The 7,087-nt window shown below is 37.1% G+C and overlaps 1 non-coding gene across 1 annotated transcript; it reads left to right on the top strand.

Moving 5' to 3' along the window:
• The first annotated feature begins 6,259 nt into the window (after nt 1–6,259).
• Nucleotides 6,260–6,423, top strand: LOC126008505 (U1 spliceosomal RNA). The gene has a single exon (XR_007495832.1). It is a non-coding gene; the product is annotated as a U1 spliceosomal RNA (small nuclear RNA).
• Nucleotides 6,424–7,087: the final 664 nt, after the last annotated feature.

Below are 7,087 nucleotides of genomic sequence, written 5' to 3'. Positions count from 1 at the left end.
TTTCGAAGCGGGGATTGCAGCAGGACACAGCAACTCTCAGCTCCAGAGACAAACAGAGACATAAACAAGGGGCTTACCTTGTTATGACAGTGTTTGCAGAGGTCAAACTAGCCCCCTTTTACGGAGCCTGCGTCCCCCCTTGGGGGGTGCGCCCCACTATTTGAGAAGCACTGGGTTAGTATAATAGGTAAGACTCTTTGCATTAGGGCTTAATCCTTCGATTCCCTAGAGTCTCCTGAATAATTCTGGATTAATTCCTGAGTGCAGTCAGGATTAACATTTGGACATTTCCCAAAACAAACAAACCAAAGAAAATACTATCTCTTAAATTTATTCTATAAATTTAAATTTATCAGAGTGATAGCATTTGCCTTGCATGTGGCTGACCCAGACAGACATGGATTCAATCCCCAGCATCCCATATGGTTCCCCAAGCCAGGAGTAATTTCTGAGAACAAGCCAGGAATAATCTCTGACAACAACAACAACAATAAAATTATTCTATAGTCAAAATATTAAGGAAAGAAAGATGAAAATATAAAAAAACTATTTTTAATGATTTAATAAGGAAAGAAGATAATATAAAACTAAAATAGTGTATTATGTGCAACTGCTCCTTTCTAAATTTGTATTGTTAAAAAAAACCTTGAATAAAAGACTATATGAAGTTTTCTTCTATAATCAATCCATATTTGCACACAAAGTGTAAAGTGTTAAGTTCTTAAGAAAGTCAATCCCATGTGTTTTGAATTAATTCATACAAGGGTCATTTTGCAGTCTGATCTTTAAAAATTGTAAATTCAGTGAAATAGTTTTTTTGTCTAAATTGTTATCTGGCATGTAGTTTCAAAAAGTGAAGCAGAAAATTGAGTCAATTCTTTTAAAAGTAAAGCTTTTATTTTGGATTGCAATATTCATGAAATCAGCCTATTTCTTGATTTTATTTCATATGTGTATGGTTCTTGATATAATATGTAATTGTGTATGTGTGTTAAATGCTTTTAATAATATAGTGATATCAATTTTGTAAGCCTCTTAAAGGAGATCTAAATTACATAGAAGATTTAATCTTATATTCTAAGTTCTTGTACTGTCATTACCAATGATACACTTGATGTTGACATATTAAAATCATTTTGTCTTGGTTCTAAAAATATTTCCCTTTTTTTTCTTTTTTTTTTGGGGGGGGTCACACCCGGCAGTGCTCAGGGGTTACTCCTGTCTCTATACTCAGAAATCGCCCCTGGCCAGGCACAGGGGACCATATGGGATGCCGGAATTCGAACCACCATCCTTCTGCATGAAAGGCAAACACCCTACCTCCATGCTATCTCTCCGGTACCTCCCATTTGTTTTCTATTTCAAATATAAATCTTATAGGTTTATTATCATAAAAATATTTATATAGGGCCCGGAGAGATAGCACAGCGGCGTTTGCCTTGCAAGCAGCCGATCCAGGACCAAAGGTGGTTGGTTCGAATCCCGGTGTTCCATATGGTCCCCTGTGCCTGCCAGGAGCTATTTCTGAGCAGACAGTCAGGAGTAACCCCTGATCACCCCCGGGTGTGGCCCAAAAACCAAAAAAAAAAAAAAAAAAAATATACACTGAAACTAAAGTCTTACTATCAATCTCATTCTTTATTTCAAAACTATGACCATAAGGCATAATATTAGGGCATGTAAAGCCCTAATGGAAAATACTCCAAACAAACAAATGAATTTAAACTAATAAATTAAAAAGCATTATCAATTTAAGGAATAGTAATGAGAACATGTTTAGTGAATAGTTCTTATTTTGAATCATGCACGAAATAAAAGTCAAATAATGTGAGACAATCATGCAAGTCTTCTTTTAATGAATTCTGTCTTAATTAGTACCACATTTATTAAAAAAACTTTCATCCAATTACATTAGAACACCTTCACCAAGGAACTTTGTTCTGCTTAGAAAATTTCACTCTACTAAACAATAAAAAAATGATGAGAAAAATAGAATAAGAAATATTATTTTATTTTTATCAAACAATTTTCACTATTTTAGAATATAAAACATGACATTATTTTGGTGACTTTCAAAATTCCTTATAAATATTTACAAATTTTGAGATTTTTTTCAAAACTCTTCATTAGCTGTAATAAAAAAGATAATATTGTAATAACCATGTTTAAACCTTTTACATGAAGTTTCCCACTTTAATAGCTAAATAATTTCTTAAATATTTCCCAACGTATTTTTAAATATAAGAAAACAGGTAGATAAATTTAACTTACAGTTCTTAAAGCATTCTTAGGTACACATTTTTCTCTAGTAGTATGCAACAACTTATAATGTTTCAAATCTAAGATGAAGAAATCAGCAACTTCACTAAGTTCATACACCTAAGGAGCTTCTTTCTTTTAGATGAAGAAAACTAGTAGGGAATAATGTCATACCAAGTAGCAGTAAGTTTTATGAAGAAAATAAATTGGATACAATTATTATAGATAGAAAGATGCTCCTTTATAGAACAGTCTCAGTGAGAAGGTATATATGGAAAACAGTAAAAAAAAAACAAAACATAAACAACCACAAAAAAAACCTATAAAGATAAAAAATGGCTTTAGCTGGGCTCAGACATTTGCCTCGCATTTGGCTTTCCAGTTTTGATCGCAGGCATCCCATGTGGTCACAGAAAACTGCCAAGAGTGATTTTTGAGCACAAAGCCAGGAGAAAACCATAGAGCTACCTTGGCCAAAAACTAAACAATAAAATGTATGTTTAGGGGTCAGAGTGGTGCTAGAGCAGGAATGGCTCTTCGCCTCTTATCATGATTTTGTATACTGTAGCTCTTTGCCAAGTTTGGATTTTGTTCTACTGCTTCGGAGGAGGGAACTCTGAGGAGAGATCTCCAAGCACAGAGTCCTGCCCCCAGGCTGCGTCCTTCCGTCTCCCATCCCTCGGAAACAACTGCATGACCCGTGTGTCATATGTTGAGTCCCATCTAGCCGTTAGTTCTTAGTGTGGAGGACGCAGCACATCCTTACCATCACTGCAGGATTTTTACCCTCACTCAAAATGGCAAAATGCAATATGTGTTTAATAGATTATTGTTAAAAGCATATGCTTTTGTGTGAGTGAGTGTCTGTTTTTGGCAGGTCACTGCGTGGTGTGGCTCTCTGACTCTCATAATTTAAAATTTTGGCTCTTTGTGTCGAACTTGTTTGCCACCCCTGTGCTAGAGGTAAGGCATCTGCCTTGCAAGTGCCTGCCAAGGATGGACCTCGAATTGATTCCTCTGGTGTCCCATATAGTCCCTGGTTGTGTATGTAAACATTTTATGGGATTATTATGTTACTGACCCTACCCTGATCGGTGATTGTGCCCTACTCTAGGGTGTGACCCGGCATTCTGACCCCACCCTAGGGTGGTACCTGATTCTGCTTCCACCATTGGGTGGTATCTGATCCCACTATTGGGTGGTACCTGATTCTTAATCCTAGTCATTGAAATGTAGAGAAATGTTGCAAGTCAGCCCCAGAAAAGGTTGACTGATGGAGGGATGGAGGATGAGGTCTTTCCCCTCCAGCTCGGAGCACGTGTCTACAGCTCGCAGTCAGGCTTGTGGAAATATTAGCTTTATTCGGTGGACAAGACTGAAGTCCAAAGTCTCAACATCAGTTCCAGCCAAAAGCCCCTTGCCTTCCACAGATCCTTGTTTTTATCCCCCAGAATCAGGTACCACCCAATGGTGGAAGCAGAATCAGGTACCACCCTAGAGGGCAGAATGCCAGGTCACACCCTAGAGTAGGGCACAATCACCGATCAGGGTAGGGTCAGTAACATAATAATCCCATAAAATGTTTACATACACAACAGTCCCCCCAAGCCAGGAGCAATTTCTGAGCGCCTAGTCAGGAGTAGTCCCTGAAACTCAATGGGTGTGGCCCCCAAACAAAAACAGAACAAAACAAGGCATGTTTAGTAGACATTAGATTATAATATCTAGTTAAAAAGGTAGACATTGGGGCTGGAGAAATAGTGCAGTGGTAGGGCTTTTGCCTTGCAAGCAGTTGACCCAGGACAGATCTCAGTTTGATCCCCGGTGTCCCATATGGGTCCCTAAGCCAGGAGCAATTTCTGAGAGCCTAGCCAGGAGTAATCCTTGAGAGCCACTGGGTGTGGCTCCAAAACCAAAATCAAAAATAAATAAATAAATAAAGACATTGATGTCATACATGATGTCACAGTGCTGCAAATGGTTCAGTATACTATTTGAAATAATAGCAGGGAAATTTTTAGTAAACATGCTCCTATCAAGTCTCTATATATTTGAATAAACACTTTGACAGCTGAGGGAAGAAATTATATAATAATAGTGGAATCAGGGGCCTGAGTGGTGGCGCAAGTGGTAAATCACCTGCCTTGCCCGTGCTAGCCTAGGACAGACCACGATTGGATCCCCCGGCGTTCCATATGGTTTCCCCAAGCCAGGAGCAATTTCTAAGCGATAGCCAGGATTAACCCCTGAGTGTCAACGGGTGTGACCCAAAAAAAAAAACAAACAAATATAGTGGAAGCAGATGTCAACTAAAAGTCCATTGCTAAAATACCAATATTAAGATGACTTGAATTAACTGCTATGATGCTTCTCACCTTGTATTTCTTCATTCTTTCATATGTTTGGTCCTATTCTCAAAATAGTTAAGAGAGCACGCTTATGTTATAAATTTGATAATGAAACCATTTAAAAATTGAAAAGTAAGGGCCCGGAGAGATAGCACAGCGGCGTTTGCCTTGCAAGCAGCCCATGCAGAACCAAAGGTGGTTGGTTCGAATCCCGGTGTCCCATATGGTCCCCTGTGCCTGCTAGGAGCTATTTCTGAGCAGACAGCCAGGAGTAAGCCCTGAGCACCGCCAGGTGTGGCCCAAAAACCAAAAAAAAAAAAAAAAAAAATTTGAAAAGTAAGAAAATGTAAAACTTATTTTGATATTTTAAATACTATAGAATATTTTAGAAAATTTATAGAATATCCATAGAAATATTTGAAAATATTTTCTATAAAACACTATTTTGATGCATATCATAGTGCTAATATCGTTATATTTAAATTAAACTTAAAAAAAGGTAATGTAGTAGGTATGTCTTGCAAAAGGCAGACCTAGGTTTAATATCTGTAACCAATATTCCCAGTTTCCTTCAGCACATAGTCACAGTAAGCCATGAAAGCAACCCACTGTGTCCCACATCCTTAAAAAATGGTTTTGAGAATTTGGGGGGGGGGGGGCTTAAGCCAGGCAGTGCTCAGGGGTTACTCTTGGCTCTACACTCAGAAATTGCTCCTGGCAGGCTTGGGGGGACCATATTGGATGCTGTGATTGGAACCATCGTCCTTCTGCATGCAAGGCAAATGCCCTACCTCCATGCGATCTCTCTGGCCCCAGTTTTTGAGAATTTTGATGTAAACATCAGTATCACAAAGTAATTTGCAGGAATAATAACACGACAATTTTTTTTCAGAGAAAACTTTTTTGAAATAACAAAAGAAAATGTTTTTTTTTTAATTGTAAAAGTATTTACACAGAAGGAATAGCATGGAGGTAGGGCATTATCCTTGCATACAGAAGGACTATGGTTCAAATCCTGGCATCCCATTAGGTCCTCCAAGCCTGCCAGGAGCAATTTCTGAGTGTAGAGCCAGGAGTAACCCCTGAGTGCTGCTGGATGTGACCCAAAAAAATCAAAAAATCAAACAAAAAAAAAGTATACCTTTGCTAATGCAGAAACAAAGTTGTACTACCCCATTATCAATTAAAGCTTTTAGTATGCACGACCCCACTGGACATTGAAACTCTTAAGCCTGAACTATTTAGGTATCAAATTTGGAGTAACTAAACACTAGGATTTTTCATTGACAAACATTTCTTTTCCAAAAACAATTTTTGTTTATGGTGGTAGTATTTGCAAAACTTTTTGTTTGTGCATAGGAGCATGAGGGGGACCCCAAAATTTGCTCAGATAATTTGGTTGATTATGTTCTGTGGTCTGAACATTACCCAAAGCCAATCTACTGCTGTGGATTTCAGTGTCATATATGGCTATGATTGGGGGGAGGGTAAACAATATAACTGAAGAAGTATACTTTATTATATTGTAAGAAGGTATCACAAATAGAGCAAAACTGTTAAGATATTTACCTGAAATGTGCCCGAATAGATCATAATCATTTTACCATCTCTCAGCCCCCTTTGCAAAAATGTATTAAAAGACAATATAATTAATACTTACCTGGCAGGGGCGATACCATGATCATGAAGGTGGTTTCCCCAGGGCGAGGCTCACCCATTGCACTCCGGGTGTGCTGACCCCTGCGATTTCACCAAATGTGGGAAACTCGACTGCGTAATTTGTGGTAGTGGGGGACTGCATGCATGCTCTCCCTTACAAAATGAAAAGAAGATAAAAAAGACAATATAATTATGCATAATTCTTGCAATTTCAGTGAGCTCTGCCATTTGTAACTTTTCTAATTTAATTAATCTTGTATGGATATTCTTTATGAATCTACTGTAACATGTTAAAGTTGAAAATGTAGATCACTTTAGGTGTTATGAGATTTTTATAATTTTTTTCTTAAGTACCTAATTTTTTCTATCATATTGTTTAATGTTGTTTTAAAACAGTATTCATTTCTAAACATTTTAAGTGTATAATATTATTGCCTTACATCCACAACAAACATGCCAACTTGGAAACACCTTGAATCACATCTCACTGGATACCATCACAAATTTATTAATCAATGATTTCTCAAAAATGTGGGTTTTGAAAATTATGTTGTATATTTTTACATTTTTTTTCAAATGTTACCTAAATAACTAGTATAACAATAATGAGATGAAACATCAAACAAGGCACATGAGAGCTTTGTTCTTTCCTGGATTTTTTTTTTCTTTTGGTAGCCATTACAGTTAAATGTAACAAAAAATGACATTTGTCATTTATATATTTAACTAAGTATTCTTATTTAGGGTTACTAAGATGGTAATAAGGAGAGAAAACTTGTTGTTAATAATAGTTGATAGAAAAATTAAAGAAATCTCTGGGG

This window comes from Suncus etruscus, chromosome 4, assembly GCF_024139225.1.
Source record: "Suncus etruscus isolate mSunEtr1 chromosome 4, mSunEtr1.pri.cur, whole genome shotgun sequence".
NCBI lineage: Eukaryota > Metazoa > Chordata > Mammalia > Eulipotyphla > Soricidae > Suncus > Suncus etruscus.
This window is presented reverse-complemented; position numbering and strand designations above follow the sequence as displayed.